Source organism: Triticum aestivum, chromosome 3D (genome assembly GCF_018294505.1).
Source record: "Triticum aestivum cultivar Chinese Spring chromosome 3D, IWGSC CS RefSeq v2.1, whole genome shotgun sequence".
NCBI lineage: Eukaryota > Viridiplantae > Streptophyta > Magnoliopsida > Poales > Poaceae > Triticum > Triticum aestivum.
In genome coordinates, this window is record NC_057802.1 from 387,338,815 (window position 1) to 387,365,390 (window position 26,576).

Sequence of the window (26,576 nt, forward strand, 5' to 3'; positions counted from 1 at the left end):
TTTCCGTCTTCCTGAGTATCCCGTAATTCACACATCACGTACACTCGGTGGCCACGCCATCGAGTGTACCTCTACGCTTGGCTACTTATTTTCAGATACTTGCTTAGTACTGGTTATGTGACTCCCGAGTCCAACTTCCATTTTTTTCGCATACATCATTCACGAACACCATGTGTCCTTCTTCATTTCGAGTTTGCACCGGTCCTCCGGGGCTGCAACTCAGTCGAAATACTACACTTCCGTTTTATTTGAGCCAGTATTCCAATGAGTTCAGTCGGATCTGTCGCTTTGACAAGTTCGAACGGATCCTTCGCTCTTTCAGACTCTTGCTGGTTAACCAGCAAGCCCCTTGCACTCCCAGCGGGTGTCTATGGGTGTTATTCACACAAATCATTTCAGCACACATCAAATTTCCTCGAGAAATTATTTCGTTGGCTTGTGCCATTTTATACACAAGTTACGCGATCACTCGACGGCCCTATGCGCCAACTTCATCGCTGCTCCGACTCGGTCACCGTACCGGTCCTAGCGCACCACAACACCGACCTTGTCGTTCTGTTGACTTCAAACACATCCGGCCAGCCCCTCTGTGGAATCCTCTTCATCGTATCAATGATATAGACCTCGTCAGGCATGAGACAGATAAGTCCCTTTTATAATTAAACTTCACACTTCACTCTTTTGCGAGTTTGCCTCTCTCGAGCCTCACTCGGAAGCTTCTCCTCATCTTTTCCCGAGTCCGACTCGATGAATTGCAAATCATCCATTCAAAACTATATTTCTCGTATTCCGACATGTCCGTTGTCGAAGCCTGTAGTACGCTCGGGGGCTACGCCGCACTCGGGGGCTGCATCTCATTTGGAATGACTCTCTCCTGAGTAGTCGAGTACTTCATCACCAGTCAGATCCTTCACTTCAACAAGTGCATTCGATCCGCCACTTTGACAAGTTTTATAATCACCCAGACGCTCTGCACGCTATCTTCATTCCTACTCAGACTCAGTTGTCACGCCGGTCTTGTTGTGTCGCAACCACACTACACTGACCTTGTTGCTACATTAGCTTCGAAAGCATCTGGCTAACTCCTTCGAAGACCATTTCAGCCACTTGGCTGGGCACGCAATCTTTCACTCGGCTGCCCCGCGTGTTGTCACTTGGCCACCCCGTGCGTCGTCACTTGGTCACGCCGCGCGTCGTCACTCGGCCACTCCACGCGTCACCACTTGGCTGGACACGTAGTCCTTCACTCGGCCACCTCGCGCATCCACACTCGGCCGTCCCGCACGTCGCCACTCGGTTGTGCACGTCTTCACCACTTGGCCGCTCCGCGCGTCGCCTCTCGGTTGTGCATGCCTTCACCACATGGCCGCCTCGCGCGTCACCACTTGGCTGGACACGTAGTCCTTCACTCGGCCACCTCGCGCATCCTCACTCGGCCGCCCTGCGCGTCGCCACTCGGTTGTGCACGTCTTCACCACTCACCCGCCCCGCGCGTTGCCACTCAGTTGTGCACGTCTTCATCATTCAACCACCTCGCACATCATGACTCGGCCGCTCCGCGCGTCGCCACTCGGTTGTGCACGTCTTCACCACTCGGCCGCCCCGCGCATCATCACTCGGTTGTACACATCATCGCCCCTCGGCCGCCTTGCACGTCACCATCAGTTGGGCATGTCTTTACCTCTACACCCTCAACACAGGAACGACTAAGTTACTCATATTATCAAACCTCATATCATACTCTGTAGCAAGCTTACCTCTTTCGAGCATCACTCGGGGGCTACGCACAGCCGTTGGCCATGCCGCCCTCGGGGGTTACGCCCATTCAATCAACCCATTGATCACATCAGGAATATCTTTCTAACCATACATGCTCGGTCTGCCAAAAATCTGTAAGGGTAGTACTGTCCACTCGGACGATCGCCCAAATCATTACCTAAAGTCATCTTCAGGACTGCAAAAGGGTGAAAATGACGCTCCTCTACGGATACACTTGGCCCTTATCCTAGGCTCCAAGGCATCAGTTTCACAAACTCGGACTCAGAGATGGCATGTGCTGGTGTTCCCCCGGGATAATGAGCGGCATCTCTCCGGAGAGTCAGCCCACACACTTGCCTCGCCACTCGTGTTTCATGGCACGTCCATGTCAGACCACTAGTCTATGTCCTCCAGGAGACATATGAGTGCCACCAAGTTTTTTCTTGCGGTCAACATACCCCGATCAGTTGGGAAGCATGTCCACTCGGACAAATACCCCTTTCACGCAAAATCTAACGGTCAATATAAGAAGTACTACTGGAACGATTACTCCCTGGAGTGTCCAACTTTTTTCTACAGTCGACAGTTTCAAAGCCGAATTCATTCACTGTGCTGAGAGCACGAAGATTCAGCCGCTTGACCAAGTTCCAGGATGAATTTATTCCATGTCGAGTGCACGAAGATCAGTCCGACTGACTCAGCTCCAGGCCGAGCTTACTTACCATGTCAAGCGCCTGAAGATGCATCCGTTTGACTCAATTTTAGACTAAAAGATATTTACCGTGTTGACTGCATGGAGGTTTACCAGGAGATTTAAACCCTTTTCCCGACTCATCTTGTCCGACAAAGGCTCGGGGACTACACCCAGTGGGTGCACTCAGCGTGCCCCCACTGGAAAAGAACTCAGAAAGAAACATTTTGCTCGATGCAAGACCAGCTCCAGATCCTCAAGTACTACTCGTCCTCTGAGTCAGAGAGGAACAAGTTCTATCAGTACCAGCTAAGAAGATTTTTATTTCTCTCAGACCCCCACCGACTGCCCGCGGTCGATGGCGGTCTCGAGGACTACACCCAGTGGGTGCACTCTGCGTGCCCCCACTGGAGTAATCTCCACTCGGTACGGCCTGACCGGTCCGAGTGGCAAACAACAAACAAACAAGTTCTAAGGCTCCCGTCGGCTACCAATTTTTTTTGCTATAAGGTGAGTTTAACGCTCCTCCATGGACCTGTTTTGAGCCTTCTTCTAGGACTCAAAGCGTGAAACTCATAAGTTTGGATCTCAAACCAACTCGTATTGACGTTCCTCCGGGATAAGAATGGCATCCCTCCGAGATAGTAGTCCATGCGACAATCTTGTTTCCCAGATTTAATGACACACCCATACTCTAATCACGAGTTAACCTCTTCCGAGAGATGAACAAATGTCACCAAGTTGCTCCTCGCGGGAACTTACCCCAGATCAGTCGGGAAGCACAGTGCCGGAATCCATTGAGATTTTGTTCAAACCTTGGTTGTTTGAAAACACGATGATAGGTACCAAGTATTTCCGTAATCACTCGGGCCAAATTGTGTCTTTCACAAACTCATTCTACAAAATCGCAATCGATTCGGGGGCTAATGTTGGGGATACACATAACAGGTAGGCCCACGAAGGGTTGAAATATCATAAAGCATGGGGTCCACACAACATATAGGTCCAGATAAATTTCATACAGACATATTATCCACTCGACCAAGCAGCATACCATCCACTCGACCAAGGAGCATACCATCCACTCGGATGACAGTTCGCCACTCGACCGTACGACTCACTCGGGTATACGAAGACTAGCAGGCAGCAAGGCAGTCAAAGCATAATTCTCACAGTGAAGGCTTGGTAGTGGGCTGGCATTATGGCATTCATGCCCCACTTTGTAACATAGGAGGTGAGGGGGTGGCACACTCTATATAAGCCACCCCCACCACTAGACTGGGGGGCTTTTTTCTTCCACCTCTCTCTTTCTAACCATTAGTCTCAGGACATAGCTTAGGCATGGAGATCCGCTCTCCCCTCTCTCTCTCAAACACACATTGTAATCTCCGGATACATACTCAGATAAAACAAAGCCTCTCCGGAGCACGAGATGTAGGGTTGTTATCTCCACCGTGAGAGGCCCGAACTCGCTAAAACCACCATGTCACCCATTTGCATCTCTATAGATCATGCTCCTTTATCCTACCCCTCTCTTATTGTCGGAATCGTTCCCACGATACCGTGAGATCTAATCAAGAAGAAAATGCGGGATTAGTGTAAAACCTCTTTGGTGGCGCCGATTAGGCCTCAGCTTCATCCGAGGGAATGGTGATGATGATGCTCTTCCGATGGTGCGGGTGAAGACAACGGTGTGGGAATGGAGGTGGCGCGAAAGATGAGGGGAACGTCGGGGCAGCTCCTTGGAGGTGGAGGACGGGGTGGCTAAACCGGCGGGACGACGAGATCGTCGACGGACCCTCATCCAGTGCGGTGGATAAGGGAAGTCGAGGTGTTGTTGTGGACGACATCGTCAGGGAAGAGGCTCCGGCTGGGTGGCGGACGGAGGAGTGTGTGGGGCTTCGCGGGTTTTCGCGGCCTCGGTGTACGAATGGGTGGGCGGATGGGATGGGAGGGGGAACCATGGCTTAGGGACGCGCTTGTCCGAAATGTGGGGTAAGTTACGAAAGTACCCCCACCGATTTGAGCTTGACGGTTCTTTCGATTCAGGGGTTTCACGGGCATTTCGCGTGCCGGGATTTCGCAGGAGGTGAGAGTTTTCGCGCGCGTTGTAATTTTGGGATAGCAAGGCGCGGTTTGAGATGAAGGGAGTTTTCAGAGCACAATGAGACAAAGATATATCTTAAATATTTCGGGGTAACAAGGCGCTGGTTGAAGAGGCGGGAGTTTCGCAGCACGATAGACAGAGATGCTGGCTTGAAATTTCGGCATAACAAGGCACGGCTTGAAATTTCGGGAGAACAAGCTTAACGTGTACAACAACAAAAAGACAATTCGCACCTCATCACTAGAGAGAGGCATGTCCCGTTTTACTATATTACTAGAAATGCATTCAAATACAACAACAACAAAACTAAAAAAATCGGGACAAGAAACATAACGTGTACAGTACCAAATCAATTTGCACTTCCCTCAACAATAAAAAAACAATTCGTGTTGTCTATCATATGGACTAAATTTGAGTACATTTTCCCTGTTTGAATGGGATTGTACTCAGGTTAGTTATGCAACCATCTAAATATTATCTTCACAACACATGACATGAATATAGGAGTAGTAAATTCCTATATAAATACGAACTACATGTACATACGATCTCAAATTCAAATATATGTATCCATTTTATGTTGAATTCAAATCATAGTACATGTACTCTAGCTAGATGTTCGGAATCTAAACCATGTATGATACTACGTACAGTGTGTTTAACACGCACAACACACACACAAACATCATTTAGACTAGTAAGGTACACGTGCATTGCACGCATGAGATTTGGCAACCAAATTATGAATAAATACAACATTATAGCATGTAAGCTTTGAGTCATATAAGCATGTTGTAGATGTTCGTTTAATTCTTATAGTTCATCTCATTCAAAATCATCTAGTTTTTATAAGAAAGCTAATCTATTTTAAGATTCATGGAATTGTGCATTGTAAAGCATAAAGTAAAAAACAAATAACGGCAAATCATGTAGAAAAACATTTGGGCAATTATGATACGGAAGATTCTATAACAAAGAAGAAGTGCTTGTGTTTTGAGGTTTGTGCATTATGGTTAAGTGCAACCATGGAGTCTTCTAGATTGTACATGTGGCAAAATCTGGTGGAATGTAGATGATATCCAACGGCCAGTAGTGCTCGAATTTGCCATCTCTGCACCGTCGGGTTGGCTTCATCCAACGACCATCTTTCAATTAAAGTTATTCGCACACTATATAAAAAAATATAAAATATAATATATAGGGGTATAGATATAGATATGTAATGCGAAAGCCACCCATCATCTCCAATTAGAATAGTGTGTCCATGCACAGATGCAATGTGGCCAAACGATGTCTGCCATCGGTATCTCAAATTCAAATCAGTCTGACCTTGTTCAATGTGTATACATTATATGATGCTCGTTTCCAAACCACACCGCGCATATCTCAGTTATATTCATGCATGCATGGGTTTCAAACATCATGATCTCTTATTCAAATATTTGAATTCAACTTTACATTGATTATGACCTCACCTAGTCTTTTACACCCACACAGTCGTCTCCTCTTTATAATTGTGCCACTAACTTTCTCTCGTGCATGCATGCACACACACTACCACTCGGCATTATCCATCACACACATGCAATCTTTTTCTTCAGGTCGGTCTCCCATGCATGCACACACACACAACTCCCCCTCTTCATCATACCGGGCATTCTTTATCATTCACGTGCATGCGCAATGATCGATGTTTCTCTATGTGTGTGTATATATAGCTAGGTCTTTCCCAGTTTTCCACACAAACCGATCAATCTATATATCTAGTGAGGTCTCACCCTCTTTCGCACGTACACATCGATCAATCTATACCTCTCTATATAGGATTACATAGCTAATACACCCACATTAATTATATATATCCAACGCACCCCTCTCATCATCCATGCCTTCCGCTTCATCTCTCGGAAGTGCGCACAGTGGCGAAGACAGGGGCAGCAAGGTCCCTCCCCCCCTAACATCACTATATATTGAGGTTAATATGAATGTGATCAGTAGTGAAGGAAATATGCCCTAGAGGCAATAATAAAGTTGTTATTTTATATTTCCTTATATCATGACAAATGTTTATTATTCATGCTAGGATTGTATTAATCGGAAACTTGATACAAGTGTCGATACATAGACAAAACACCGTGTCCCTAGTAAGCCTCTACTAGACTAGCTCGTTGATCAAAGATGGTTAAGTTTCCTAACCATAGACATGTGTTGTCATTTGATGAACGGGATCAAATCATTAGGAGAATGATGTGATGGACAAGGCCCATCCGTTAGCTTAGCATAATGATCGTTAAGTTTTATTGTTATTGCTTTCTTCATGACTTATACATATTACTTTGACTATGAGATTATGCAACTCCCGAATACCGGATGAACACCTTGTGTGCTATCAAACATCACAACGTTACTAGGTGATTATAAAGATGCTCTACAGGTGTCTCCGAAGGTGTTTGTTGGGTTGGCATAGATCGAGATTAGGATTTGTCACTCTGAGTATCGGAGAGGTATCTCTGGGCCCTCTCGTTAATGCACATCATGATAAGCCTTGCAAGTAATGTGACTAATGAGTTAGTTGCGGGATGATGCATTACGGAACGAGTAAAGAGACTTGCTGGTAACGAGATTGAACTAGGTATGAAGATACCGACGATCGAATCTCGGGCAAGTAACATACCAATGACAAAGGAATAACGTATGCTGTCATTGCGGTTTGACCGATAAAGATCTTCGTAGAATATGTATATGAGCATCCAGGTTCCGCTGTTGGTTATTGACCGGAGATGTGTCTCGGTCATGTCTACATAGTTCTCAAACCCGTAGGCTCCGCACGCTTAACGTTCGATGACGATTTGTATTGTGAGTTATGTGTTTTGGTGACCGAAGATTGTTCGGAGTCCCAGATGAGATCACGGACATGACGAGGAGTCTCGAAATGGTCGAGAGGTAAAGATTGATATATTGGACGATAGTATCCGGACACCGGAATGGTTCCAGAGTGTTTCGGGTATTGATCCGAGTACCGGGAGGTTACCGGAACCCGCCCGGGGAAGTAATGAGCCACATGGGCCATAGGGGAGAGGCAAGGCAGCCCACAAGGGGGTGGTGCCCCCCCCCCCCATGGGGAGTCTGAATTGGACAAGGGGAGGGGCGCGGCCCCCCTTTCCTTCTCCCTCTCCCTCTCCTTCCCCCTTTCCCCCTCGGATAGAAGGAAAGGGGGCGAATAGGACTAGGAGTCCAAGTGGGTTTCCCCCCACTTGGCGTGCCGACTAGGCCGACCTCTTCCCCTCTCCTCCTTTATATACGGGAGCGGGGGCGCCTCCAAGACACACAGTTGTTCCAAGCCGTGTGCGGCGCCCCCCGCCACAGTTTACTCCTCCGGTCATATTGTTGTAGTGCTTAGGCGAAGCCCTGCGCAGACCACTTCATCATCACCGTCACCATGCCGTCGTGCTGACGAAACTCTCCCTCGACACTTTGCCGGATCAAGATTTCGAGGGATGTCATCGAGCTGAACGTGTGCTGAACTCGGAGGTGCTGTACGTTTGGTGCTTGATCGGTTGAATCGAGAAGACATTCGACTACATCAATCACATTAAGCTAACTCTTCCGCTTTCGGTCTACAAGGGTACGTGGACACACTCTCCCCTCTCGTTGCAATGCATCTCCTATATAGAACTTGCGTGGGCGTAGGAATTTTTTGAAATTGCATGCTACGTTCCCCAACAGTGGCATCCGAGCGAGGTCTATGCGTAGATGATATGCACGAGTAGAACACAAAGAGTTGTGGGCGATCATAGTCATACTGCTTACCACCAACGTCTTATTTTGATTCGGCGATATTGTTGGATGAAGCGGCACGGACCAACCTTACATGACCACGTTCATGAGACCGGTTCCACCGACAGACATGCAACTTGTTTTTCATAAAGGTGGATAGCTGGTGTCTGTTTCTCCAACTTTAGTTGAATCGAATTTGACTACGGCCGGTCCTTGTTGAAGGTTAAAACAGCACACTTGACGAAAAATCGTTGTGGTTATGCGTAGGTAAGAACAGTTCTAACTAGAAGCCCGTAGCAGCCACGTAAAACTTGCAACAACAAAGTAGAGGACGTCTGACTTGTTTTTGCCGGGATCATCTCGAGGGATGTCTGTCTAAGTGGGAGTTCTTAAGTAATATGATTAAGTGAACTTAATTTATCATGAACTTAGTCCTGATAGTTTTTGCATATCTATGTTGTAGATCAATGGCCCGTGCTACCGTTCCCTTGAATTTTAATGCGTTCCTAGTGAAAGCTAAGTTGAAAGATGATGGTAGCAACTACACGGACTGGGTCCGTAACTTGAGGATTATCCTTATTGGTGCACAGAAGAATTATGTCCTTGATGCACCGCTAGGTGAAAGGCCTGCTGCAGGAGCAGATGTTGATGTTATGAATGTCTGGCAAGCTCGATCGGATGACTACTCGATAGTTCAGTGTGCCATGCTTTACGGCTTAGAATCGGGACTGCAAAGACGTTTTGAATGTCATGGAGCATATGAGATGTTCTAGGAGTTGAAGTTAATATTTCAAGCAAAATGCCCGAGTTGAGAGATATGAAGTCTCTAACAAGTTTTATAGCTGCAAAATGGAGGAGAACAGTTTTGTCAGTGAACACATACTTAGAATGTCTGGGTACCGTAACCACTTGACTCAGCAGAGAGTTAATCTTCCGGATGATAGTGTTATTGACAGAGTTCTTCAACCACTGCCACCAAGCTATAAAGGCTTCATGATGAACTATAATATGCAAGGGATGGAGAAGACAATTCCCGAGCTCTTCGCTATGCTCAAAGCTGTGGAGGTAGAAATCAAAAAGGAGCATCAAGTGTTGATGGTTAACAAGACCACTAGTTTCAAGAAAAAGGGTAAATGAAAGAAGGGGAACTTCAATAAGATTGGCAAGCAAGTTGCTACTCCCGGAAAGAAGCCCAAGTCTGGACCTAAGCCTGAAACTGAGTGCTTCTACTGCAAAGGGACTGGACACTGGAAGCGGAACTGCCCCAAGTATTTGGCTGATAAGAAGGATGGCAAAGTGAACAAAGGTATATTTGATATACATTTTATTGATGTGTACCTTACTAATGCTCGTAGTAGCGCCTGGGTATTTGATACTAGTTCTGTTTCTCATATTTGCAACTCGAAACAGGGGCTACGGATTAAACGAAGATTCGCTAAGGACGAGGTGACGATGCGCGTCGGGACTGGTTCCAAGGTCGATGTGATCGCCGTCGACACGCTACCTCTACATCTACCTTTGGGATTAGTTTTAGACCTGAATAATTGTTATTTGGTGCCAGTGTTGAGCATGAACATTATATCTGGATCTTGTTTGATGCGAGACGGTTATTCATTTAAATCAGAGAATAATGGTTGTTCTATTTATATGAGTAATATCTTTTATGGTCATGCACCCTTGAAGTGTGGTCTATTTTTGTTGAATCTTGATCGTGGTGATACACATATTCATAATATTGATGCCAAAATATGCAAAGTTGATAATGATAGTGCAAAATATTTGTGGCACTGTCGTTTAGGTCATATTGGTGTAAAGCGCATGAAGAAACTCCATGCAGATGGACTTTTGGAATCACTTGATTATGAATCATTTGATGCTTGCGAACCATGCCTCATGGGCAAGATGACTAAGACTCCGTTCTCCGGAACAATGGAGCAAGCTACTGACTTATTGGAAACAATACATACCGATGTATGCGGTCCAATGAGTGTTGAGGCTCGTGGCGGGTATCGTTATTTTCTGACCTTCACAGATGATTTGAGCAGATATGGGTATATCTACTTAATGAAACACAAGTCTGAAACATTTGAAAAGTTCAAAGAACTTTAGAGTGAAGTGGAAAATCATCATAACAAGAAAATAAAGTTTCTACGATCTGATCGTGGTGGCGAATATTTGAGTTACGAGTTTGGTCTTCATTTAAAACAATGTGGAATAGTTTCACAACTCACGCCACCTGAAACACCACAGCGTAATGGTGTGTCTGAACGTCGTAAACGTACTTTATTAGATATGGTCCGATCTATGATGTCTCTTACTTATTTACCACTATCATTTTCGGGTTATGCATTAGAGACAACTGCATTCACGTTAAATAGGGCACCATCTAAATCCATTGAGACGACACCGTATGAAATGTGGTTTGGCAAGAAACCTAAGCTGTCGTTTCTTAAAGTTTGGGGTTGTGATGCTTATGTGAAAAAGCTTCAGCCTGATAAGCTCGACCCAAATCGAAGAAATGTGTCTTCATAGGATACCCAAAGGAGACTGTTGCGTACACCTTCTATCGCAGATCCGATGGCAAGATCTTTGTTGCTAAGAATGGATCCTTTCTACAGAAGGAGTTTCTCTCGAAAGAAGTGAGTGGGAGAAAGTAGAACTTGATGAGGTAATTGTACCTTCTCTCAAATTGGAAAGTAGCTCATCACAGAAAACCGTTCCCGTGATGCCTACACCAACTAGTGAGGAAGCTAATGATAATGATCATGAAAGTTTTTATCGGGTTACTACCGAACCTCGTAGGTCTACCAGAGCATGTTCCGCCCCAGAGTGGTACAATAATCCTGTTCTGGATGTCTTGTTACTAGACCACGATGAACCTACGAACTATGAGGAAGCGATGATGAGCCCAGATTCCGCAAAATGACTTGAGGCCATGAAATCTGAGATGGGATCCATGTGTGAGAACAAAGTATGGACTTTGGTGGACTTGCCCGATGATCGGCAAGCCATTGAGAATAAATGGACCTCCAAGAGGAAGACGGACGCTGATGGTAGTGTTTCTCTCTACAAAGCTCGAATTGTTGCAAAAGGTTTTCGACAAGTTCAAAGTGTTGACTACGATGAGATTTTCTGACTCGTAGTGATGCTTAAGTTTGTCTGAATCATGTTAGCAGTTGCCGCACTTTATGAAATCTGGCAAATGGATGTCAAAACCGCATTCCTTAATGGATTTCTTAAAGAAGAATTGTGTATGATGCAGCCAAAAGATTTTGTCGATCCTAAAGGTGCTAACAAAGTATGCAAACTCTAGCGATCCATTTATGGACTGGTGCAAGCATCTCGGAGTTGGAATATACGCATTGATAAGTTTATCAAAGCATATTGTTTTATACAGACTTGCGGTGAAGCCTGTATTTACAAGAAAGTGAGTGGGAGCACTACAGCCTTTCTGATAAGTATATGTGAATGAAATATTGTTGATCGGAAATGATGTAGAATTTTCTGGAAAGCATAAAGGAGTGTTTGAAAGGAGTTTTTCAAAGAAACACCTCGGTGAAGCTGCTTACATATTGGGCATCAAGATCTATAGAGTCAGATCAAGATGCTTGATAAGACTTTTGATGAGTACATACCTTGATAAGATTTTGAAGGAGTTCAAAATGGATCAGTCAAAGAAGGAGTTCTTGCCTGAGTTGTAAGGTATGAAGTTGAGTAAGACTCAAAACCTGACCACGGCAGAAGATAGAAAGAGAATGAAAATCATTCCCTATGCCTCAGCCATAGGTTCTATAAATTATGCCATGATGTATACGAGACCTATTGTGTACCTTGCCATGAGTTTGGCAAGGGGATACAATAGTGATCCAGGAGTCACTGGTACGCATCGGTCCTAAACAAATGGTTTTTAACCCCTTTCCACGACGGCATTTGGAACAGTCGCCAAGTGAGTGTGGGCGATAGGGGGGGTCCTTCCCACACGACCCAGAAACCTTCGGGGATAGGGTGCCTTGATGCGTACAGTTGTCCCTATATAACCGTTTCCGATATCTCGAATATCCCAAATGCTTCATTCTTGCTACTCGTTTGTGCTTGCATTGCCATCGCAGTCGGAGTTTTGTGGTTCTGCCTAAAACCTGGCAGATTCCAGTCACGGGAGTTTTCCAGGCAGATTCCAGGCACGGGAATTTTACGATGCCTGGCACATCACAAACAGTTCATGATTATAAACCGTGTATGATGGGTAGACAATCACACACATTTAGTTTTCCCACACCATATGTGATAGTGTCTGACATCACACACGCTTTGCAAACGGCAACCGTGTGCATGCTTGCACACGTTTCCTCTCTGTGAACCGTCTCGGATTATGGTGTATATCGCAAACGTTTGTGTTTTAGCAACTGTGTGTGCCGTAATGACCTACACAACGTAATTTCGCCCTAATTTAATTGCTGCTATTTAAAATTGTACCTAATTTAAACTTGAAAGTAGGCTATAGCTTTATTCATATCCATCAGGTTCAAACAACCAATGCATTATTTGATTCACAGGTACATATGTTTAAGAATTACATAAGCACCAAATAAAGAATGATGTGCCAGGGTTCTATACTTGTACTATTACAGATGGTAAAGAAAGAGGCGACAGACATTCCAGTTGCTGACCAAGGTGAAGCGGAATGGCCCTATTGTGCTCTCCTGGATGCACAAGGCATGCAGGACTCTAGTCCAACCCCTTGTGATGGCCGCCCGCCAATCATGTCGTTTGAGAGGTAATCTTGAGTAAACTGCTTCAGGATCCACTGCAAAAGAAAAAAGATTCAGATATTGTCATGTAACACAACTCATTACGGGCAGTAAAAAGAAGGCTACAGGGTTCTTACTTACCATCCTGCATTTCACTGTTGTCTTGCATAAAGTGTAAACAAATAGTTTGATTGACATCTTTTGACCCATTTTAGTAACAATCTTTATCAGTTTCCTCACTTGATGCTGGTTCATGAATATCTCATTGCCCCATACGCAGAAAGGGTCGAAGTGTGGATCTTTGGCAATGATATATGTACCTAAAAGCACCAAGTTAATATTAGAAGCTAAACAACAATTGAAAAATGATGTAGTACAACACTCCATCCATCCCATTATATAAGATTTTATTACATGTATATCTAGACATCATAAGAACATTAAGGTAACACTCTTCCTTGTTGCTATGTAGCCTGGGATTGCATATTTAGTCATTAAATACAATGCATGTGTCGGCGTTCTGGGAACGGGGGTCCCCAGACTTGCCTGCCTGCGGCCCGCGGCGTGGCTGTGCTAGCAGGCCTGTACGGCCCATCTTCATCAACAAGGCATTCAAGACCCTCGCGAGGGGCCAAGCCTCGCGAGGCGGACGACACAAGACCTCCTCGGGAGCGGCCTCACCAGGTTGCCTAGCGAGGAGCGGAGAGATCAAGGCAGGGCAAACCTCGCGAGGTTCTCGTGACGTGAGCCATGAAGATCAAGATAAGGCGAGCGCCAGGCGGGCGCCAGCGCGCGCAGTGTCCTTGTTTCCTCTTTGGTGCTAAGGGAGCAAGCGCAGGCACAGAGTACCGAGGCATCAAGAAAAGGTTTCCATATCAGTGCAACGAGACCAAGACCAGCAGGACGGCCAGACGGAGGTCGCCATGGAGTCCAAGGCGGCGTCACCACCACAGCCTTTTGTAGGCGAAGACCGCTTTTGTCAGGATAAGCTGTACTAGCTGTCCCCTTTCAAATTGGCCGTTGTTGGCTCCCTTCCCGCTCAATATTTGGGAAGAGGACCAGGACCTATATAAGTAGAACTAGCCACCGTAGTAGAGGGAGGGGATCTTCCATGCTCACACCCACAAGTTCACTGAGCGCAAGAACACCTCAACCCCAGGAGGTTGTTCTTCCCCTTGTATTGTTCATCATCAGCCCAAGAGGCAATCCACCACCACCACACTGGAGTAGGGTATTACACCACAACGGTGGCCCGAACCAGTATAAATCTTGTGTCTTTTGTGTTGTGAGTTCATCAAGTTCATCCGTGAGATCTTAGCAAACCTAGGGTGTGGATCGGTAGGAGGGAAAGAACTTCGCGTGCACCCCAGAGTTCGAACCTTAAGGGTTTTGCCGGAACCCGTGATCCGACATTTGGCACGCCAGGTAGGGGTGCGCCGAAGCTTCCCTTCTGTCGCTCCGCATCGCCTTGCTCTGTCGTCTCCATGGCGGACGCTCGCCATGCTCGTGCTGAGCGCTGGGCTGCCCTCGCCACCCGCATCACTCAGATGGCTCCTGTCGACGGGCCACCCCGTCGTTCTCCGTCGCCTGCGGCCAACGCCGCCATCGGTCCGGTGGGGAACGAGCAGCAAGCGTCCTCGCTGCACCCCTCAGTGCGGCGGGATGGACGCACCGCCACTCCATCGCCGCCTCCCGCTGGTTCGTCGTCCCATGCTCGTCGCGCTCCCATGGACGCACGGGCCGCGCTCCTCATGGTGCACGAGCTCCTGCGCTACCGCCCGGTCGACGACCTCTACGAGGACTGGCTCGACCGCATCACTGAGCTTGTCCGCGCCGCAGGGGGCTCCCCTGCGCCGTCCCTCTCTCCGCCTCGCCCTCCGCCAGCTACGGGCGACGTAGCTTACGGAGTGCCTCCACCACCTCTGCCCCAAGATGGCGCCCTGGCGCCAAGGTGCGCGCCTCCATGGCGCGACCCACCGCGTCCGGCACCCGTGCGTGAAGAAAGAAGCCGCCAAGAAGTTCCTCGACCGCAAGAGAATGCCCCGCCACTCCTCGCACCGCTGCTCCAGGATTGTCTACCGCGTCAGGGCCCCGCGCCGCTTGCTATGGCGGCACGTGGCGTCAAGACCACGCTCCGCCTCCAAGACGGGCCCCGGCGACCACGGCCGGCTGTCGCGCCTTCACACCCGAGCTGCGTAGTGTCGCCTGGCCGAGCAAGTTCAGGCCGGATCTGCCTCCTCGCTACGACGGCACCCCCGACCCCGCGGAGTTCCTGCAGCTCTACGAGCTGAGCATCGAGGCGGCCAACGGTGACAAGAAAGTCATGGCGAACTGGTTCCCCATGGCGCTCAAAGACGGCGCCCGTTCGTGGCTCTTGAACCTGCCTCCAGGCTCGATCTCCTCCTCGGACGAGATGTGCGACCGCTTCGTCGCCAACTTCCAGGGCACTCGCGACCGTCCACCGGCCGCGGGAGACCTGCGTCGCGTCAAGCAACAACCAGGAGAGACCCTCCAGAAGTACATCCAGCGCTTCAACAACATTCGTCTCAAGATCCCCAAGGTGACGGACGAGGCCATCGTCTCCGCGTTCTCTGATGGCGTCCGTGACGTCAAGATGAAGGAGGAGCTCGCTATCCACGAGGAGCTGTGCACATCTCAGGAGCTGTTCAACCTGGCGACCAAGTGCGCAAGAGCTGAGGAAGGGCGCCTCTCCCTCCTTGAGCTCCTGACTGCGGACATGGAGGGGAAGAAATCCAAGGCCAAGGACGTGAAGCGCAAGGGAGCAGTCGTGCTCGCGGCGGAGCCGGACACCAAGCGCGGCAGAGATCAGCCCGAGTCATACAAGAGCAGCCGACTGTTCTGCGCCTTCCATAACCTACACACCCACAACACCAGCGACTGTCAAGAGCTCAGAGCCATTCGAGAAGGACGCTTCGGTCGACGCCCCGAGCGCAGCGACCGGGGCTACGGTCGGGGAGGAGGATATGATGGCGAACGCTGGGATGACCGTGGCCCGTGCCAGGAGTGGCGCGACCGACCTCGTGAGGACCGCTGGCAGGATCAGCCTCGCGAGGGCGCCTGGAGGGACCAGCCTCATGAGGATCGTCCCGAGGGCAACGCTGGTCTTCCCTCACTACCCCCACCACCAAGAAGGAATGACGACCACCATCAAGACGAGGGGGCTGGGGGCTTCCAGGAGCCACGTGCTATCGCCTGCATCTTAGGCGGAGCTCAGGCCCCAGCCTCGCAGCGTATCTTCAAACAGTTTGCTCGTGAAGTGAATGCGGTCCTCCCCAAGCTTGAGGCCACACGCCCGCTCAGGTGGTCCCAGTGCGCCATCACCTTCAGTTTGGCGGATCAGCTCAAGTGCGCAGCCACCACTGGCGCCCTCCCAATGCTTTGTTCCCCAGTCATCAGCAACGTGCAAGTCACCAAAACCCTCATTGACGGTGGTGCAGGGCTCAACGTCCTGTCCGTCGACACGTTCGACAACCTCCAAGTGTCGTATGATCAGCTTCAGCCTACCAAGCCTTTCGCAAGAGTGACCGATGGCTCCACCGCGCCGATAGCGCAGGTCCGCCTCCCTGTCACCTTCGGAGAACGCAAGAACTACCGCACCGAGCTCATTGACTTCGACGTCGTGCACATCTGTCTGCCATACAACGCCATCCTCGGGTATCCAGCCCTGGCCAAGTTCATGGCGGTGACCCATCACGGCTACAATGTCCTCAAGATGCCGGGAAGCGGCGGAATCATCACGGTTCCATGTGAAGAAAGAGACACGTGTGCTCCCTCGAGCGTGCCTTTCAAGCCGCATCAATCGACGACCCCAACAGCAAGGGCAAGTGCCCTCCTGAGGCCACCCCCAAGAAGAAGAAGCAGTTGCGCCGTGCAGGACCTCAGAAGGGTGGCGTCGCGACTGGAACCTCGTCAGGATCAATGTCCACGCCAGGGGCGCCTCCCTCCATCGCATAGGAAGGCGCGCCCAGTGCCCTTCTTGGGCAAGGCTCGGGGGCTCTCTTCTGGAGGGCTTCAGACCTTGCTAACATCACGAGGGAGGCGTATGGGCACCACTTGGAGGCGTGCTTCACGGCACGTTTCCCTCAGGAGGACACAGGGCGAGGAGCGCCCACCGCTCAGGAATTCATCACCAAGACCACTCAGGAACTGCAAGACGCAAGGGCCATGCGCGGCGACAGCCGCTCACCAGGCGCAGCTCCCCATCCAGGCTAGGATGCTGGGCTGCGCGTCTGCATCGACGCCCCAGGGCTCAACAGGGCTGCATCTCAGGAGCCTTTCTGGCCTTCGCGCGTGGGCCGCTGCGAGGGTCCACCGCACAGCTACGTTCGCATGCCTTTTGGCCTGCCGAGCGTGTCGTCCGCCTATCAGCACAACTTGCGGCGCGTCCTGGCGGCTCAGGAGGCCAGGCACCACGCAGTACTGACGGAGATGGAGACGGTCCTCAAGGAGCCGCCTGGACCCCCAGAGCCTCCCGAGGCTCAGGGGCCCGGTGGCTCATGCGGAGCAACTTCTTCGCTGCGTACCTTCAGCTGCCCCGACATCTCTTCATCGACAGGACCAGGTGACATTTTCCAAGTTTGTTTAGCTGGGAGCGCCCCTCGGGCTGCATCATTCCTAGGCCACGTGGGTCCGTCCCTGTGGCATGTATCCTTTTTCTTATGTCTTTAGTGTACCTTGCTGGGGGCGCCCCTCGGGCTGCATCTTCCCCAAGCCGCTCGGGCCTGACCCAGTGGCATGTATCTTCCCTGCATTTACCTAAGCCAGTATGCTTTCCATGCCTAATCTACCTATAACTATTATCTTCTTGACTCTCACCCCCGCGGGGGCTACTCACGTTGGCACGACGCTTGTGCATGGGTCCGTCCCTGCAACGTCGACAAATCTGAGCGGTCGAGCTCTGGCTCGCGGCACGCCCCGCGCACGTCACCTCACCAGGCCCTCAGTGCCTTCGTCCCCTCATGAAGCAACCGATAGCCGACCGGCGATGGCGGGCTGCATTTCTCCTTGTGCTAGATTGCAGGAATCTCATGAAGGTGACAGCAGGCGGCACCGCAAGCTCCCTTTTCTCCCATGCGATCCGCTTGCGCGTTAAAAGGGGGGATCCTGAGCATCGTGTCTCAGGAGCTCTTACTGGCTCTCCAGCCCTCACCCCCTGGCCTTGACCATGGCACGCGACCTGGCATACCAGCGGCGCTGAGCTCGCTCGAGGGCCGGGACCTGAGGACGTAGAGCCTAAAGGAGAGCATGGAGAAGAGGGGAAGGCTCGCATGGGCCTGGCCTAGCTACGCATTAGCAAGGCGCATCACAAGGAATCGACCCCAAACCACCAAGATAAGTCTCGCGCTCAGATTGGCTAAATCATTGGAGCCTAAGGGTCACGCATGCCGCAGCCCTGTTGCGGCAACGTCGCCTCCCTTTCTTGCCTTACCACGGCTGCTTGGGTGCTAAAGGGGACCTCCTGAGCATCGCGCCTCAGGGGCTCTTACTGGACCTCAGGCCGCTCACCTCCTGGCCTTGACCACGGCACGCGACCTGGCATACCAGTGACAGCTGCAGCCTGCCTGGGGACCGGGACCTGTCAGCGTAGAGCAACAAGCCGTCGCGAGGTTGGAAAGGGGAGACTGAGCCTGAACAGGACATGCGTTCGCAAATTTTCATAATAAGGAAGATATACACAAAAGACATCACAGACCCTTTACACGCCCCCACGGGGTACTTCTTGATTTCTCGCAGGGGAAAAAAGACAAGAACCTGGGAGAATCCTATCTACACCCTCCCGTGGTTGACGCCATCATCAACAGTGGGCCACGGGAGGCCGGTGCCAACCCCATCCAGATCAGCGACGGCAGCGGCTGGACGCCGCAGCCCTGCTCCGAGCCCGGCGAGAGCTCGAGGGCACGTAGCTGTCATCGCTCGTCTCCGGAGTCTCGTACAGATTGGGAGAACCGCTGGACTCCCAAGAGTCGCCGCTGCTGGAGTAGCCGTGAGCGGAGCGCGCATCATCCCGGCGCTCCCCTCCAGAGCAACACTCCAAGCGGCGGCCCTCCGCGTCGAAGACCTTGAAGAACAGCGTGGAAGCGCCATCATACTCGAAGTGGATCATGAGGGCGCCCTCCGCACGGCAAACCCGCGCGACCTCGCCCCAGCCGCGGGTCATGAAGATCTTGCTGGAGGAGACCGCTTCGACCTCTGCTCCGGTTGCCAGAGCTCCGTCTTCCCCCTCTCGTTGCTCTCCCCCGCCATCAGCAAGCGCGTGGCGGCGACAATCTTCCCCGAGACGTTGGGCACGTCGAGCGCTGGCTCATACCAAGCCGGCGATGCGGAAGGCTTGACCTTGCGCGGCACCATTAGTCACTGATGCAGAAGAAGATGGAAGCAGATCTGAGGATTTCGGAAGCAGGGTGCAAGAAAGGGGATCTGAGCAAGGCAAAGGGAAGCAATGAAGGCAAGCACTGTTTGCACCAGCCTTTTGTCAAGTCGGACAGTTGCCGAGGCAGCGTGGGGAAGCGGAGACGCCCACGTCCAATCAACCGCCATGCGTCGACCAAGGCCGCAGGCTTTTGGCGCCCGTGGCGCTCCGCACTTGACCTTTGGCTTCGCCTCGAAGCCAAGCCCGAGCGCGCCTTGGGCCCGGGGGCTACTATCGGCGTTCTGGGAACGGGGGTCCCCAGACTTGCCTGCCTGCGGCCCGCGGCGTTGCTGTGCTAGCAGGTCTATACGGCCCATCTTCATCAACAAGGCATTCAAGACCCTCGCGAGGGGCCAAGCCTCGCGAGGCGGACGACACAAGACCTCACCAGGTTGCCTCGCAAGGAGCGGAGAGATCAAGGCAGGGCAAACCTCGCGAGGTTCTCGTGACGCGAGCCATGACGATCAAGATCAGGCGGGCGCCAGCGTGTGCAGTGTCCTTGTTTCCTCTTTGGTGCTAAGGGAGCAAGCGCAGGCGCAGAGTACCGAGGCATCAAGCAAAGGTTTCCATATCAGTGCAATGAGACCAAGACCAGCAGGACGGCCAGACAGAGGTCACCATGGAGCCCAAGGCAGCGTCACCACCAGAGCCTTTTGCAGGCGAAGACCGCTTTTGTCAGGATAAGCTATACTAGCTATCCCCTTTCAAATTGGTCGTTGTTGGCTCCCTTCCCGCTCAATATTTGGGAAGAGGACCAGGGCCTATATAAGTAGAACTAGCCACCATAGTAGAGGGAGGGGATCTTCCATCCTCACACCCACAAGTTCACTGAGCGCAAGAACACCTCAACCCCAGGAGGCTGTTCTTCCCCTTGTACTGTTCATCATCAGCCCAAGAGGCAATCCACCACCACCACGTTGGAGTAGGGTACACTACCAAAAAAGACACATCTGTGACATTTTAGGCCGAATGAAAATTTTTTCTGTCATACTGATGACACTTCTATGACGATAATTGTGACAAAACCCGGTATCATCATAGATGTGGTGGGCTCCTACTTCTATGACAAAAAATCATGACAGAAAATGGGCTTTTCGTCCTGGGCGGGCCGGAGATGCAGCTGCATGACATTCTTTGGGCCGTCCATGACGAAAAAAACCGTGGTAGAAGCGAGGGCGCAGAAAATATCGGGGAGTCCCCGGTTACGATGGGTGGTCGGGGGCCGAGCGATGCGCGTTTCTCTCGTACGTACGCGCGTGTGTGCGAGGCGTTGGGCTCTAACTAAACCCGAGCGAGGCATTGGGCTCTAACTGAACTCGAGTGATTGCACTGTAGGCTACGCGTTACTGAACCCGAGCGATCGATCGATGGCTGTTAACTGAACCCGATCGAGCGATTCCTTCGCTACTGCTGCTAACTAAAGCCGATCGATGCTGCCTCTGGATGAACAGTGAGGGGGGGGGGGTTGGATGAACAGTTCCCGGTGGGGGTGGATGAACAGGACCCCGTGGCGTTGCCTCTGGATGAACAGTACCCCAATCGATCGAGCCGGTTGGGGCTGGATGAACAGGACCCCGTGGAGGGCAGGATGAACAGGACCACCCCGTGGAGGGCAGGATGAAAAGTAGACGGCGGAGGGCTGGTTTAATAGGAGCCCATGGATAGGGCTGGTTGAACAGTAGCCGGTGGAGTAGCGCGCGGTGGAGGCTGGATGAACAAGAGACTGTGGAGGCTGGAGGAGGTCAACGATGGATGAATAGTAGCCCGTGGAGGCTAGAGGGGGTCGACGGTGGAGATGAACAGTGTCCCGTGGAGTCCCGTTTTGCGGTACGCCACACCCCTCCCGATGAACATGACCCCCGTTTCGACCATAGCGCTCCAACACAAGTCCGTTTCCTCTATTTTGCGGTACGCCACACCCCTCCCGATCAATAGGACCCCCGTTTCGACCGTAGGAGGTCCGTTTCCTCCATTTTGCGGTACGCCAGACCCCTCCCGATGAACAAGATCCCGTTTCGAACGTGGCCGGTCGAACACAAGGCCGTTTCCTCCGTTCTGCGGTACGCCAGGCCTCGTTTCCATCGGCTGTTCCGTCCAAGCCCTCCCGATGAACACGACGACGCATTCCGTTCCGACCCAGCCGGTTGGCTCCCCATGAACACGACGACGACGCTATTTCTCCGTTCCGACCCAGCCATGTACACGAGCCCTGGCCGCACGTATGCGCGAGTAGGTGTTCGAGACCCTGCCCGTATGTACGTACGTGGTCGTATTTTCTTTCTTGCACACTGGCCGCTGTACGTACGTGTACATGGTACGTGCGCGCCTCTACATCGACCAGTATGTACGTACACGTTCGCGACCAGAATGACAACGCTTCGTACGCTTCGACAAGGTGGGTCCCGACTGTCAGGCACTTCCTTGCCTGCGAAGATGTAGTTGGTGGGTCCCAGCAGTCAGGGGCGAATCATTTTTTTTTGCCCGGACGCACTTCCTTGCGTGCAAAGATGTAGCTGGTAGGTCCCAGCAGTCAGGGGGAAACGTTTTCTTCGCGAAATACAGTTGCCCGTCCGGTGGGTCGCTGCTATCAGGTGGAGGAATAATTATTTTGCGCGTAATAAGGAGGCACTTCCTTGCGGCCGTCGTGGACCTAGCTGTCAGCCTCTCCACGTACAGTACTCTTCCGATGGAAGTCGTTCCTTGACCACGTTGACCACGCCGTGCCGAGAGGACCAGGGCGGTGGACGACGGCGAGGCCTAGGAAGGGGACGACGCGGAGCCGGGGAAGACACGGCAGTGGAAGCCCGCGTGGAGAGGAGTACGAGGGTTCACTGGTTCGGCTGCGGTGTGAGGCTGTCGTCGCCACAAGGATGGCCAGCGGTGGGAATAGTAGGGAGCAGTGAGGCCTCCGCGGCAGCACAGCCGGCCACGGGAGGCAGGAGCATGCAGCACGACCGGCGCTGCTTTGGGCGGCTGGAGCAACAAGAGCAGAGGTTGAAGAAGCACTACGGCCGTTGGATGGACATCGTACGGTCACTGGAGCTAGAATCGTTCATATTGACTAAGTTGACAAAGCACTCCGTCCCCGTCAACTTAGTAGGCCCACAAGTCAGCCTCCCACCAAGGTGGGTCCCAACCTGCAGGGGGAGTATTCATTTTTTGTGCGTAATAAGGAGGCACTTCCGGTGGGTCCGAGCTGATAGCGGGGGGAACGTTTTTTCGTGCAATACTGTGGCCCATCCGGTGGGTCCCAACAGTCAGGGGGGAGACGTTTTTTCATGGAATACGGTGGCCCGTCCGGTGGGTCCCTGCTGTCAGGTGGAGGAATCATTATTTTCCGCGTAATAAGGAGGCACTTCCTTGCTGCCGTCGTGGACCCAGCTGTCAGCCTCTCCATATACAGTCCACGTCCGATGGAAGCCGTTCCTTGACCACGTTGACCACGCCGCGCTGAGAGCACCAGGGCGATGGATGACAGCGAGCCCTAGGAAGGGGACGACGCGGAGCCGGGGAAGACGCGGCAGTGGAAGCCCGCGCGGAGAGGAGTACGAGGGTTCACTGGTTTGGTTGCGGTGTGAGGCTGCCGTCGCCGCAAGGCCTGGCCAGCGGTGGGAATAGTAGGGGCGGTGAGGCCTCTGCGGCAGCACAGCCGGCCACGGGAGGCAGGAGCATGCGGCACGACCGGCGCTGCTTTGGGCGGCTGGAGCAAGAAGACCAGAGGTTGAAGAAGTACTACGGCCGTTGGATGGACATCATACGGTCACTGCAGCTAGAATCATTTATATTGACTAAGTTGACAAAGCCCTTGGTACGCGTCAACTTAGTAGGCCCACAGGTCAGCTTCCGAAACGGTGCGCCCAAGATGTCAGGGGAAGGAATCATTTTTTGGGTGGGTGAAGCTAGAATATCCGAGATTGAAGAAGAAGCACGGCATCCGTTGGATGGACATCCAACGGCCACTGCTGCTAGAACCGTATGTTGGCTATAAGTTGACAAAGCCTTGCATACGCGTCAACTCTCTTTTTTTAGGGGATGCGTCAACTTAGTAAGGCCACAAGTGTGTGGCAGAGAACTTATAGCCCATTTGTGATTTGTAAGAATGTGCAGCCAATTTTTGAATTCTAATGGAATTTACTACAGCCCATTTACAGTTTGTTAAAAGTACAGCCCATTTCAACCAACCGTTCAAAACAAAATTCAATAAAATTTCCCACATTTTGATGGGATCCGAAATATTTTTATCCTGAAATTTCTAGTCAGATTAAATACAATTTCAATATAAATTTATATTACGTAAAAATCCAACGAAACATTGTGCACGCAACAATTAATGAAATTAAAATTTTCAATATCCAAAAATAATATTTTATAAAGTAATTACGTGTTTGGTGCATTTTTTATAGTTACTGACCAATTTTTATAATTACATCCCATTTATTATTTCTTAAAGCCCATTTTCTTGTTAAGCCTAATGCATCCGTCCTAGGAAAGATTTGCAGCCCAGCAGGGCGGAGAATAACAACTTGACCTTGCCTGGGTATTCCTAAAAAAAGTATAGCTGGGCTAGCCATTTTCAGCCTGAAAAAAATTAATATCTGGGTGGATATCTGGCCTGGGCTAGACGGGCCACAGCCCGCCCAGTTAATAGCTACAGCGATGTTTTTGTTGTTGTTCAGAGGAGAAAAAATAATATCTGGGCTAAACATCGCTCAAGAAAAACTTTGCAGTGCTCACACCTCAAAAACACAAATACTGCTCGAGCTGCTTGGTCCCAGCTGTCGGTCGCTTTTTGTGCAATTCTCTCGTTTATTGACTACATAGGTTCACAACGGTGTGGGACCGTGATGTCTGGAAACCAGGAGGAAGCAAAAAAAATTTATAGTTTTATATACTAATAAGGAGGCACTTGTTGTCATCCTCTCCAAGTAAAGTCATCTCCTCATCCTCATGTCCGTTGACCATGTTGACAACGCGAGACGGCGATGCCACGGCGAGCGCAACAACTCGAAGGACGACGGAGAGGGCCTTGCGGGCCCTACGGATGGTCTGATACAGCGCCCGCTGCTCATTCGGGAAGCCAGGATCATAGGGCCACATGTCCGCGACGGCATTGTCGTTCGCTTGTTCACCGGTGCTCATTGAGGAGACGGAAGTTGCAGCACAGGTACTCCTGCGCTGGTAGCTCTTCCGCCATTAGGGCGTCGAAGTGCGGCCGCACCTGCTCTATGGTGAACACGGCATGAACCGGCTTGGACAGTGGTGCCGGCTCCTGGTCGGAAGCTACGTCCATCATTTTATTGTCGTCTCTAAGCTCGGCGAGGTAGCTCGCGAGCCAGCATGTCCGGCTGCTGGACCGACCCACTCGCAAGCACAAGTCTGACTTCCCTGGCCCACCCAGACCGCCTCCCTCGCCCGCGCGCGCTTTCCGCCCGAAACGGTCAGCGCCGCCCGCCCTGCTTCTCGGTGCATGCGATTGCTCCGCCTTCAAACAACACAAGTGTCGTTCGTCCGTCCTTCTGCCGCCCACATTAATGATACGCGGTTGCCAAGGCGGCTACTCCGGCGCCACACGTCCGTCCCTCCGCCGCCCACCATTGCTATATAAACTGCTGCGCCGGCCATAGCCGCAGGCATCTGCATCCGTTCCTATTCTCCTGTCCACGGCACTAATGCCCACCATGGCTTCCTCGCGCTCCAGCACTCTTCGGAACGGGCGAACGACGGACCACAAGGAGAGGGCAGCCATTGCTGCCGACTGGCTGGCCGGCAGGCAGCCGGAGGACGACGACGTCCCAATGGAGAACATGGTAGTCGATGATCCAGCGCCAACCCCCTCCTCCGCGCCATCCTCGCTGATGCATTGCACCATGACCATCGGCGAGGCCCGTGCCCAATATATGGGCACGGTGAGTCAGAAGCGTGAGGAGCAGTTCCAGGAGGCGCAGGTCGACGCCGCCTACAACCACCATCTCCTCCAGGAGCACCTGCAGGCGGAGGAGCAGATCACCGCAGAGCGGGCGGAGCAGGAGGCGCTGCTCGACTCGTACCGCTCTGCCCGCGAGGGCCGCCTTGAGCACTGGCGGTATCGCATGCGGGTGGTGGAGGCTGCGGCCGCCTACAAAGAGGGCGATGAAGTGGCCGAGGCGCTGTTTAGCGAGACCGAGGACGAGGCAGAGGACAATGCCGGCTCCGACGAGTCCCCGCCCCGCTGGCGTCGACGGGGCCCTGCTCCGCCGAGGCCCCGCGGTGCCAACAACGAGGCGGAGGACACCGCCGGCTCCGCTGAGGCCCCACCCTACTAGCAACGAGGGGGGATTTTCCCCCGCTCCGCCGAGGCGCCGCCCGCCGGCAACGAGACAGAGGACATCGCCGGCTCTGCCGAGGCCCCGCCCCGCTGCCAACGAGGCCGTGCCACACAGAAAACGAGGAAGAGTAGAACACGGTAGGTCACCGCTGCTCGGGTCCAAGTAAGGCCACCGCTGCTACCCTTCGGTTGCTGGCACTGAGCTGTACATCATGGAGCAATTCTATGATTACAGGCTGATTGAAGAGCGCTCCGTGGTTGAGCAAGCTCATGAGATACAGTCATTTGCTAGAGAACTTGAGCACTTCAGTTGTAAGCTATCGGACAATGTGCGAAGTAAACAGGAACAGAAGGAGTACAAAGAGTTTGAGCAGCTTTTTAGCGTTCCTGTACATTGCAATCACAGCAATTCACATGTCATAGAGAACATTCAAAACAATTGATGATTATGCATCTCAGCGATTCACATGTCAGAGCCAATATTTACTTCACAACTAAAGAATAAAGAAAAAATGGATCAACGCTGCTGACAGCAAAGGGCGTCCCATTCGAAAATATCAAACGCATGTCTTCTTGCTAAAATCAATGAGCAAAATTTGACAAGGTTTTCCCATTCCAAAATATCAAATGCCTATGATTGTGGAATGGGCAGGGTTTGCCATCAGTTCAGACATTTACATGGCACCTCGTGCTAAATAAACCTGTCGGGTGGTTGGTGCGACATATGCCAACGGGTGGCTTATCATTGTGGGTGCCAATAA